A 13,047-nucleotide genomic window follows, 5' to 3' on the forward strand; every position below is an offset into this window, starting at 1 on the left:
AAAAGTAGCAAGTACTTTCTCTGTTTGCTAGACACCTCTATCTGCTGCTAGAACACACTGAGAACATCTGCATTCTCCATTTCCAGCTCTGCAGGTGTGTCTGCTTTATTGATTGGCTGCCCACCAAATCAGGAGCTGATCTGCCTTATTGAAAAGTCCTGTTGTTCACAATATGTTTTCATTAGTTTATTAAGTGCTCTAAACATTTTGATTTTAAACTGCATGGTAGTGTCTGCCCTGCCACTTCAAACTGGCTTGATCCTCATTCTCAATCCTGACTCCACACATGGGCTTTTTATTGGCCAAGTGAATGCTGGAGTAGCTTTAGCTGCCCTTTTCCAAAGAGATGCCAGGCAGCACCGAACTAGCATACAGATGGCACTCGGAGACAGCAGGAGAGGGAGATGACAGTCTCTTCTGAAAGTCAGAATGTTTCGCTTTTGTATTTACGTATTTGAATATAGTTGGAATTGGTTTTTACGTGTAGTGTGAGGTAGTGATCCAGAGTCACTTTTTTATATGGAATGTTCCCCCAGCACCATTTACTGAATAGTTTGCCCTTTCCCCACTGATTTACAACACCATCTTTGTTAGAAATCACATTTTTTAATGAGTGTTGGTCAAATTCTGAGTTCTGGATTATGTTCTATTTGTCTGCTTTGCTTTTCTTTTTAATCAATGTATAACATTTATATCAGTGAATTACTATCAGATCTCTAATCTTACTATTTTGTTGGGTAATGTTTTTGTTAATCATCAGTTTTATGGAATATTTTTCTGTTTTTGTTTTTTGCTGTTTTATGAAACATTTTAAGTTAGCTAATTTTTTATGAAAATACCTTGTTAGGATTTTGATTGAAATTACATAAATTTATAGATCAGTTTGGAAAGGATAAATGTCTGTAAATATTACCTTCCTGTCTATAAGCAGAATATGTTTACCCTTATATGTCTTCTTTGCTGCTGCTGCTGCTAAGTCGCTTCAGTAATATTCGACTCTGTGCGACCCCATAGACGGCAGCCCACCAGGCTCCCCCATTCCTGGGATTCTCCAGGCAAGAACACTGGAGTGGGTTGCCATTTCCTTCTCCAATGCATGAAAGTGAAAAGTGAAAGTGAAGTCACCCAGTCATGCCTGACTCTCAGCGACCCCATGGACTGCAGCCCACCAGGCTCCTCCATCCATAGCATTTTCCAGGCGAGAGTACTGGAGTGGGGTGCCACTGCCTTCTCCATATGTCTTCTTTAGTACTTCACTAAAAAAGAAAATGTTAATTGTTCAGTCATGTCCAGCTGTTTGCAACCCTATGGACTGTAGCCCTCCAGGTTCCTCTGTCCATGGGATTTTCCAGGCAAGAATGCTGGAGTGGGTTGCCATATCCTTCTCCAGGGAATCGTCCTGACTGAGGGATCAAACCTGCATCTTCTGTGTCTCCTGCACTGCCCTGCTATTCTCTACCTGTTGAGTCATCTAGAAAGCCCAGTACTTCACTAAAGTGTTATCATTTTTCTATAAAATTATCACAGATTATGCCATTCATTGATTTATTCATTGATTATTTTCTTGGAAGACTTACTTTTCAAACCAGCAAGTTTGCCAGTGTGCTTGTCTCATTCTTGATTTTAAAGGAATTAAAAAAAAATTATTATTGTAATGCTTAGTGTAGGTTTTTCTAAATATGTTTTGTAAAATCAGGTTGGAGTAAGTTCTCTTCTAGAATTTATTTTTACTGAATAGATGTTAGATTTTATTGCATGGTCTAGCTTATCTGTTGACACAGTATTATCATTTTCTTCTTCTAACTTTATGTGGAAAATTTTGCTAGTGATTTTATATATTAAACCACTATCATATCTCTAGGATTTAAACAGCAGTTTAGTTCACTCCAGAGTTGTGTTTTTTCCACTATACTTTTGCATCTCTCAATAAAATCAACTCTTCTTTTTAACTGTGTCCTGAGAGCTCCAGCTACAGGTTTGGCTGAAAAATAGGCATTTTTGCTTTTTCAAAATATAATTAGGATGGATTTTTCCAATTTCTTATTTCACATCCTTTTTCTCAAGACATTTTTATTAAGCATAAATTTTTAGGCAACTAATAACCTTTAAAGGAATCGGTTAAAAATTAAAGTGTCTGGGAGCCGATATGTGGAAATATCATCTTTTAAATGCAATTTTTAAGAAGTTTAGAGTACATGTGATAAATAAGTATATCTTGTGAGATGCTTTAGGAATAGAAGGTTTAGGATTTTGATTTTAGACAGTTGCTTTCTTAATGAAACCTTGTGGTTTTATTTAATGGATACAGACACTGGAAGATTCTCTGGGGTCTTAGGTGGATCTATACTATTTGCCTGAGATAGTAACTATGATTGTCACTGCAGCTGATTAATTTTCAGGAAAGAATTGCATCTCCACATTGCAGAGATATTGTTGCCATGGTGATATTATGACATCAAGCTTTGCACAGAGGGTGCTGCTGCTTTTTACCTATAGTTTATGGCATGAGCTGCATAAAAGCAATTTTAGAACCATTTGAGGAAGATATGTGTGTGTGTGTGTGTGTGTGTGTGTGTGTGTGTGTGTGTATATATATATATATGTTAAAGCCAGGATGAGTGTATAAAGCTGTTCTTTAAGATAGTGACTGTGAGTATCTTAGTTCCTGTTTCTATTTTGATGTACATTATAATAATCTGATCATAAGTGAGAACATGAGAATTGAGAACTGTATACTTGCATTTTCATTAATTGAAGGTTTCAGTAAAGTACTTTCACTAAAAATGTAGTCTCTTTCCTGATGAGCAGGAAAATTGGAAGCATTGGAATGTGGAAAGGATACTGACTTTAGAATGAAAAATAGAAATTAAAGTCCAATCCCACTTGTTATTATGTGACTGAATTTAATACCTCTGAATTTTGGTTTATTCTTCAAAAAAATGTGAATAATGTGAATAATTTCTTTTGTTGAGATGATTAAAAAAAAAGACTGTTTAGATATCAGTTTTCTGGTAACACGCCACCCTGATTTACCTCTGGGGAAACTATTCTCCACTATCCTTAATCCATGCAAACAATTTTCTCAGACCTTGACTGAGATTGTGACTCATAACTGTGACTCTTGGTCATAGCAAATGATCCTGAGTGGATTTATGACACAGGCCAGGCTGTTGAGAATCCTTCTTGAAACTTCTGTCGAATATATTGAGAGAACTGTACTGTTACCAGGTATAGATACTTAGCTGGTAAGATATAAACTTTGAGTTGACCATATCTTGATTACCAGTTGAGGATATTCAGCCTGAAAATGAAGTTTATGCATATGAAACCACTAGGTAGTATTCCACTCCGGTGTTCTTGCCTGGAGAATCCCAGGGACAGAAGAGCCTGGTGGGCTGCCATCTCTGGGGTCGCACAGAGTCGGACACGACTAAAGCGACTTAGCAGCAGCAGCAGCTGAGAAGCTCTGGTTCTTTATGTCTTAGCACAAAAAAGAATTCAGTGAGAGGCAAAGTGATAGATAAGAAGTAATATTAGAATAGGATGCTTGTGAGGCATCCTACAGGAGAGGGGTGAAAGGATGCCATGTCTTGAGTTTTATAATCAAAAGAAAAGTGAAAAGGGAGAAAAGACTGCCTTCTTCCTCATTTAAACGGACATCAAGTTTCATCATCAGCTCTTCCTCCATCAGGAGAGGGGTTTTCTTGTCCCTACATGGTCAAGCCAAGTCAAGGACTATCATGGTACTATGGAAACATTATTTCAGGTCTAATACAACGAGGGTCTTTCACTCTGAAATGTCACCTTTCCATAAATTATTGTTTTTCATGTGTGAAGAGAGCATGCCCTAGCGATCGTTAACTTACTGAGCTCACTGGGTGGGTGCGGGTCTCACGTCACTATTGTTTCATTGTTTTGGGGCATATCTGGTGCTTCTGTTGCATGGTTTTATTGCTAAGCAAGCCTGCAAAGTTTTGTGGTTGAGCTTTCTTGAGTAATCATCAACTTACAGGGGTCTCCTGTACTTTTCTCTTTACTTACAATCCCCTAGAGATATTTACTATTTAATTTCCTACTTTGTCCCTTTACTCTGTCCCTATCACATAGGGAAAGTGATCTGAGAAAGAAACATGGTACACTTTGACAACCTGAACTCAGCAGCATCTGATCTTTGTCTTTTCAAAAATTATGTGAGCTGATATATTGATTAAACCAATGTCAGTTGGGCTTCTATAGCTCAAAACTAAAAATAATTCTGAATGCCAGAACCATCAATATACTTACATATATGTTATTTTAAATTAAAACCTGCTAAATAACTAAAATCTTTCTCATAACTAGAATGATCAAAGATTAGCTGTCCCTGACTTTTATGTCACACGCTGTTTAGATGTTTCTCAGTTGAATTTTTTGTTACTATTTTAATATTTCTGTTTCTGAATAATATATGAGGTCAGTTATTTGGTAAATATAATTGACTTTTAAAGGACTCTTTCTCTTTAATTTTTTGGTGGGGCTTATCTGCTTGCATTTTATTTTTTTACAATAAGTAACAGAACCACAAGACTAGTGATATTGTTCACAGAGGAGTCAATGGATGAGAACTGGACTGAAGTTAGAAGTTTAAAGGTTATATGTTACATGTATATGCAGAAAGAAGAGTCCTTGAAAGAGAATGAGAGTGAAGGCAAAGTGTACAACTTCACAGAGTCGGGGAAGTAAATGAAACATGTCATGAATGTGTTAATGTTCTGCCTATTTAAATGCAATACAGAGACCCAATAAATGGGGCCTGAAAATTTTCCCTTGAGATCAGCATTTACAAGGCTTTTAATAATTAGTGAGAGCAATTCCATGATATTTATTGAGAAGCTCTATATCAGTGAAATGATAAAGGGGTGGATATTAAAAAATGGGAGTTGAAAAGCAGAGATGACTCACGGAAGAATCATGAATAAGAAGAGAAGAAATACAGTGAAAATAGGAGACCATAGGATCAGGGAGAGTTTAAAATCTTTTCAGAATGAAAGACCCTACATATGCTGATAAGTAAAGAAGGAGAATAAGCCAGTTTAAAGGAGAGGAACTGAACTGAATATATAAAAGAGGGGACTTGATAAAGTTAGTTCCCAGCTGAGAGAAAAATGGGTAAATGCCAGAGAGCATATGTAAATGTGTCAGCCTTGAACTGGCCAGATGCCACCTCTGAAATCAGGAGAAAGAAGGCCAAAAGTGTATCTTAGTGTGCACCAGTATTTTGATTATAAATCAGAAAGCTGGGGCTGATTACTACTGTTAATGTAAATTTTATGAGTGAAGTAAGAAGCAAGATTGTTTATGAGAGAAGGACATTTGGCTGTGATAAAAGAGTAACAGAGCTGGATGTTTTTTTAAAGATGGCAAGACAGATTTTATTCAGGCTACTGCAGCAGTGGAGAGACTTCAGGGTAAACTGAGGTATCTTCGCTGAAACAAAATGTGAGTGGCTTTTAAAATCCTGGAGTGTGCTAATGGAATGTAAGGGGGTGGAATGGTCAATGTGATTAGGCTAGTTGCTAACTGGCACCTAAAGGAGTTAGGTTCCTACCCTGCACTGAAATTAGAAGACAGGGGCCTTATCTTTTTTGATGATCACATTTCAAAGAGATGGCTCCCAGGTCCTTGGGAAAGACATTCCTGGGTTGTAGAAGATCTGTCTCAAAAGGATAGAATGAAGATTTATAATTGTGAATTATCTAGTAAATTTTCTAAGAAAAAGGAGATAAGAAGCTCATAGTAAGAACCTGACTGAAACTGCCAGCAAATTCTTTTGGAGCATTGAGCTTTCTTAGGCAGGCATTTCAAGGGAGCTGGACTCATTAACCTAGGGACATGACCTTGAGCTGATAGGAGCCTTGCTAGAATTTAGCCAAGAATAGAGTGCTTGTCTCCACAGTGGTATTTGACTTTCTCAAGGTCATATTGACTTGCATGATTCAGGTGTGCATCCAGGTGATAAAGTAGCAAGAGTGATGCACAAACAAGTTTAAGAAATTTCGTAGAAAGCTCTCTAGACTGATCATATAAAACTGACTCGTCATATAAAAATTGACAGAATGTTCATCTTAGAGCAATATGGGAAAAATAAGCAAATAGGTAAAAAAGTACACACCTACATGACTAGAATACTCAAAAAAGAGAAGGTAGAAGAGAGCTGCAAGTCAGGCATGACTCTCACACTTTACCTGCAAGCCTTCAACAAAGTCTAATAATACAGAATTGGTTTTTAATACCAGAGCATGTTATTTCATCATGCATTTAGTGTTTTAATCATCCATGAGATTTATTAAATGCCTACTATATGCCAAGCACTGGTCTGAGGATGAAAAACTCAGTGTAAGTAGTTCTAACTATTAATTGTGTGCTGTATACATTAATGTTTAATATAACTGTCAGTAAACTGTATGTGATTCCCTCCCTGAGGTTGTGAAGCTATATTAATAAGTATTTTTATTTCCCATAAAGTCCTGAATTCAAGGAGATCTTTTAGGTACTGTTAATGAGACATATTTGAAATGGAGCAGATCCCACTGACATTTATAGGCAGCACCATCATTCCTTTATTGGGCAGAATCCTTATATGGAAATGATTTCATAAAATCTTTGCTTTATGATGAGGTTTAGAACATGTAACTAATGAATTTATAAAGTCAGTCATTTTAGCTCATTTGGGCTCCTGTAACAAAATACCATAGACTCTGTGGCTTGTAAACAATAGAAATTTATTTCTTACAGTTCTAGAAGCTGGGGAGTTCAAAATCAAAGTCTTGGCTGATTCACTGTCTGATGATGGTTGGCTTTTTGGTTCATAGACAGCCGTCTTTTTGTTGTGTCCTTCCTGGCATAAGAACAAGGTATCTCTCGGGTCCCTTTTCTAAGGGCACTGATTCCATTTGCGAGGGCTCTGCCCTCAAGCCCTAATCATACCTAAAAGGTCCCGCCTCCTAACACCATCACCTTTGGGGTTAGGATTTCAATATTAAATTTGGGCTATAAGCATTCAGTCTATAGCATTTTCTGATGCTCTTCATTTGTTTAAACACAATTAAAAATTTATGGTGGACACTTTTTGTTTGTCTGTTTATACTTATTTAACAATTTTTACAATTACTAATTATTCCATGAAATCACTGATGTTATAAGCTTAGCTTGAATTTCAGCAGTCTATGAACTTGGTTAAGTTACTTAATTTACACATTAAAAAAAAAGAGTTTTAGTATTTAGCTTGCTGAGTGGCATGGAGATTAAATGGAAATGTGTTTCAGGTTGTTCACACAGTCAAAGCCAGGCACATACATGTACTAATATAGGGATAGTATTTCTTTAAGACATTTTTAGGTAAATCTGAGTAAATTGCCAAAGAACTCATTGGAACTTTAAAGGACAGTCTTAGTAACTAATTTTCCCTACCACCCAGGCTTGCACATGTAAAGGAAAAGTAAGATCTGATTCAGATAAACACACGTGCAAGCACATGCAGGGCTCATGAACCTTGATTTCTGTTTAAATGCTGTGCCTCTCACTGGCTTATGCCTCTGACTGACTCTCTGAGATGTTCATTTTTTGGTAGGAACTACTTGCCTGAAGTCATCTATAGAGAATTTATTCCCCATCGAGGTCATTTAGCAGGGGATATTTGAATCAGAGCAACTTAAGGTTTCATTATTCCAAGTAATTTTGAATTTTAGATGGGAGCCTTGAAACTAAGAAACACTTTAGAATTCTAAAAGAATTACTTTCATGTTGCTTTTATAGTCACTGTAATAGGCAGTATTGTTAAGAGGAATTTGAACTAATTTGCATTTAAAAAATGACCTATTTCTGTTTTACTCCCCTGAGGGACAAAAAAGATTGGGAAATAGCATAGAAGGGGGGAAAAGGAAGCTAGAATGGAGGAAAAATAGTAACGTAGGAGACTAGAGCCCAGACTATACTTTTTTTTTTTTTTAATTGGGAATTGGTAATAAGAAGAAGGGGAAGGAAGACAAAAAGACTAAGGAAGGTGAAGGTGTTTGAGAAAAAGAGACTGCCTGATAAATGTTGTTGTTTGTGTTTCTGTGATATAAATATTTCTGATATCTCACATGTTTAGCAGAATTTGCTAGATACACAAAAAACTGAGTGAATGAATTTTGTAGAAATTAAGGATGACTATTGGTTTCCCTATTTGGATGGGCACCAGGCAACATGAAAACAACATGCAGGAGATGGAAGGGCTTCTCTAAACTGATTTAATATTGGGAGAAAAAGCTTGAAGTCAGATTTGCAAACATACATTCCCGGGAATTTTCATAAATCTAAGAGAAGACAATATATTTTTTTCAGTTTCTTGGAAGGGAGATCTAGTAAAATATTTTTGTAAGTCTTTTGAGCAGAAAAACCCCAAGTGACCTTCGTGTTAACCCCAGGCTTTGTGCTGCCTAAAACCAGTAAGACTCCAAGAGTCACTGAGCATCTATTATTAATCTACTGCTGCTGGCAATGGCAGTCTGCTGGGGAAAATTATTTACAGAAAAGATCCTACTTCTTCCTCATATTTTGGCAGAAGACTAGTAGGAAAATTATGTGAAAAATGAAAAGATTTAATATAAATGTTATATGAAGAAGTAAATCTTTTTTTGGCTTTTTTTGGATGACACTGCATTGTCAGGCTGAAAGTACAGGGTGTTGAGCTGGTATGAAAGTTTTCTTCAATATTTCTTAGAATAATAAACTCAAAGTTATTTTTAAAGTAACTTAGTCACCCAGAATTTATTTCATTCCCAAGGCAGTTCATAAATTAAGATTTATACTTAACATGGTGCTTTCTTAATTTGGAACACATTAGTATAAGAAAATGACACATTATTTTGGGGCTTCTAAATTAGCTCTTGCAGAAATGGTATTTTTATGTCCATATGAATGTTGTATGTCATTTTAATTTTTTTATCTTTGATATGTACATCTATAATATTGGTGATTAGAGAGAAATAAGAGTAGGCAATGTGTTATCTAGTATTCTATCAATTGCAACTCTGTTTTACAGCATATTTACACACAGTGAGGACAGAAGGTAACAATGTAAAATACTATAAGACTTTGGCATGCATTTTGAATTATTTGCTTAGGAATATTATAAATTAAACTATGCTTGATTTTACTTTAGCTTTGTGACATGATATGAAAATTTATAACTTCCAGTGATAAAAATAACTCACAGTTGTGTATTGTACATTATCTCATTTTTTTCTTCATAATGAGGTTTGGAAACAAGCTCAGAAAAATAATGCTTCTTTTTTGGTCTGTGGCCTAATGGCTAACATACTGCCTCTTAAATTTTACAAGTGTAAGTATGCATACTATTCATGATTTATTTTAATCTTTTAAAGAATTGATACATAGGTTGGCATAAGTACCTAGCAGAAATCAGTCATAGTTGTATGATCCAAAGTATAATTTTCTTTTTTTTTTTTTTTTAAATTTTAAAATCTTTAATTCTTACATGCGTTCCCAAACATGAACCCCCCTCCCACCTCCCTCCCCACAACATCTCTCTGGGTCATCCCCATGTACCAGCCCCAAGCATGCTGCACCCTACGTCAGACATGGACTGGCGATTCAATTCTTACATGACAGTATACATGTCCGAATTCCCATTCGCCCAAATCATCCCACCCTCTCCCTCTCCCTCTGAGTCCAAAAGTCCGTTATACACATCTGGGTCTTTTTTTCCTGTCTTGCCTACAGGGTCGTCATTGCCATCTTCCTAAATTCCATATATATGTGTTAGTATACTGTATTGGTGTTTTTCTTTCTGGCTTACTTCACTCTGTATAATTGGCTCCAGTTTCATCCATCTCATCAGAACTGATTCAAATGAATTCTTTTTAACGGCTGAGTAATACTCCATTGTGTATATGTACCACAGCTTTCTTATCCATTCATCTGCTGATGGACATCTAGGTTGTTTCCATGTCCTGGCTATTATAAACAGTGCTGCGATGAACATTGGGGTACATGTGTCTCTTTCAATTCTGGTTATGCCATACATACATTTTATTTGAGACTGAAGTATTAAGTTCTTATATGCATTTAGAAATATATGTGGGTAATGATGTTTAATAGTTTGTCTGCTAAATTTAAGTACTGAAAATTATTAGCTTTAATTTTTTTCCCTCACTTGAATTCTGTAAATAAGCATGTACTACTCACAGAACAATAACACTAGTCACCATGCATTCATCAAAGTAGTTAATGAACACAGTAAAACTGAATAAAATAAAGAAGAACCCTATATAGTCTTTATAATATTTTGATGTTATTCAAAAATCTGAATATTTAAAATTAATAAAGTTGTGACATACCGCAAATAATTTGTACAGTTATTGATTTCACTTACTAGATGAATTAATTCTTTTTTAGTCTAAACTTAACATATCACCCTGAGTGCCTCACATCAAATTACAAACACGAATTGATGTTCTGAGCCAGTTATTTCCAGATTTTTTAAATTTCACAGACTGGTGAAATTAAAAGGAAAACAAATCAAGAGGTTGGCACAGGTCTGTAAGTATTTCCTATTGCCAGTGAGAGCATTAAATAAAACAAAATTTGCAGTTATCATTATGTTATAAAAGAGAGGATATATAAATACCCAACCCCACTTCCCCCAAAAAAGGCAAAAAGTTATAATCTCATATAGGACACATCCTTAAGAAGAACAGTTTATAAAACAAATTAGCTTTCTTGCTCCCATATTGATGTTTTTCATTTTTCATGGTATGAACTTCCAGTCTCATGTTCAGAAAACTTCATCTAAATGGGCATCCAGGGAGTATGATTCTTGGCTGTTACCCAGACCCTGTTTCTATCTCCCTGGCCAGAGTCTTGGCATCATATTTCATTGCTGATAGCTGTTTGTGATGTCTTTCTATTGCATAATCCTTCCGATCCCACTCCTCGGTTGGTTTTATATTGATACAAAGGTTTTGGGTTATGCACATGCCCTTGGCTTTGTCATTCTCTGTCATTCTCTGTTGTTTAGGGTGAGGAATACCTATGCTATCCCCTTGCCCGTTGAAATCCTTACCCTAACCTTGATGTTTCCAACTAATTAGAAATTCAGACATGATTTTCCCCACCTGGGACAAATTTCAGTTCTGCTGGTTATATAGCACTGTGCATATTCTCTTCCTGAATATTAATGCTTCCTTGTTGCTCATGACATTTTCTTAAAAAGAATATATTTTGTTCAGTTCTGTGAAATACTTCACTAGTTGTCTTGAGTTTTGAAGATGTGTAGGACTTTTTTGATTACCTAAAAAGTAATTTACTGAGGTAAACCTCATGAAGTTTCAAAATTACAGGATATTTTGAGGATCCTCCAGCAGGTCACTTGGAGTTAAAGAACCTTAGAGGACATTGTTCCACTATTCTACTCACAATGCACAGTGATAACAGCTGAGTTAAATGGCTACCCAACCTCTATCTGGATAGTTCTAATCATAGAGATGTCATCACTGCATAAGAATGGACATCATCATTGGAAATTTCTTTCTTACAATGGGTTAAAGCCTGTAAGTCTGTATCTTTTCTTAATAATAGCCCTTGAGTAATTTGATTATAGCTGTTAAATTCTTCAGGAGTCTTTGCTCCTTTATGTTAAATATCCCTAATCCCTTCAACCATTTACATTTCATATGACATATTTTTCAAATCTTTAATCTCTCAGACTTAATTTTCCTATATATGTTGACTATTGGGACAGTGTCCCAATTCCCATTGACTCCCAGAGCTGGATACATAGTCCTGAAAAAACAGCCTTACAAAACAGAGAATGATGGACTATTTCCTTTGGGTCATCTGGACAGAGTAATCCTGTTAACAGAATTGAGGTTGGATTAGATTCTTTAAGGTGTTCACATGGATTTTTTAAATCAATTAAAGACTTAGTTAATTTAATCTTCAGATTTGATTTTTGCTGTTATTTCTAACCAGTTCTTGTCACTTTGAATTTCTGAAGCAAAATTTGAAGTTTTAGACTTATCTTTGTTAAAATTGACCTTGAGAATACATTTTGCATTCACTGTAAAATGTGTCACATTGTAGAATGAGACCACTTTATTTATTTATTTTTACCATACATCAACATGAATCCGCCATGGGTGTACGCGTGCTCCCAATCCTGAACCTCCCTCCCATCTCCCTCCCCTTACCATCCCTCTGGGTCATCCCAGTGCACCAGCCCCAAGCATCCTGTATCCTGCATCGAACCTAGACTGGCTGGCGATTCATTTCTTACATGATATTATACATGTTTCAATGCCGTTCTCCCAAATCATCCCACCCTCTTTTTTTACATTTGATTTTTTAAATTTGTTTGGTAAAAAAGGGGTAAATTGAGGAAGAGAATTACCATCTATTGTTGAGAAAAAATAAGATAGTAATGACAATGGTAATGATAATAATAAATACTTTAAACACATTCCCTGTGTACAAATTGATTGCATTGACCATAGTTATACTGAGAAGAGATCTACTGAGCACTTTTGTATAGGAAAAATAAAAATAGCTTATTGCCTTTGCCTTCCTGATTGTTCATTTCCACTTTGAATAGGCAAAAAATTATCAATATAGCACTCTTTCTTTTTAAAAAATGATTTATTTAATATTGGAGTATCTGATTAGCAGTGTGATAGTTTCAGGTGCTCAGCAGAGTAACTCAGCCATACACATACTATCCATTCTCCACAAACTCGCCTCCCACTCAGGTGCAACATAACATTGAGCAGAGTTCCCGTGCTATACAGTAGGTCCTTGCCGGTTATCCATTTTAAATACAGCAGTGTGTACATAACAATGCCAAACTCCCTAACTATCCCTTCTCACCTCCCCCACCCCCCACATAACTTAAATTCCTTCTCTAAGTCTGTGAGTCTATTTTGTAAATAAGTCCACTTGTATCATTTCTTTTGAGATTCAGCATATAAGGGATATCATAAGATACCTCTCTTTCTCTGACTTTCTTCA

The sequence above is a fragment of the Capra hircus genome, chromosome 10, assembly GCF_001704415.2.
Source record: "Capra hircus breed San Clemente chromosome 10, ASM170441v1, whole genome shotgun sequence".
In the NCBI taxonomy this organism is placed as follows: domain Eukaryota; kingdom Metazoa; phylum Chordata; class Mammalia; order Artiodactyla; family Bovidae; genus Capra; species Capra hircus.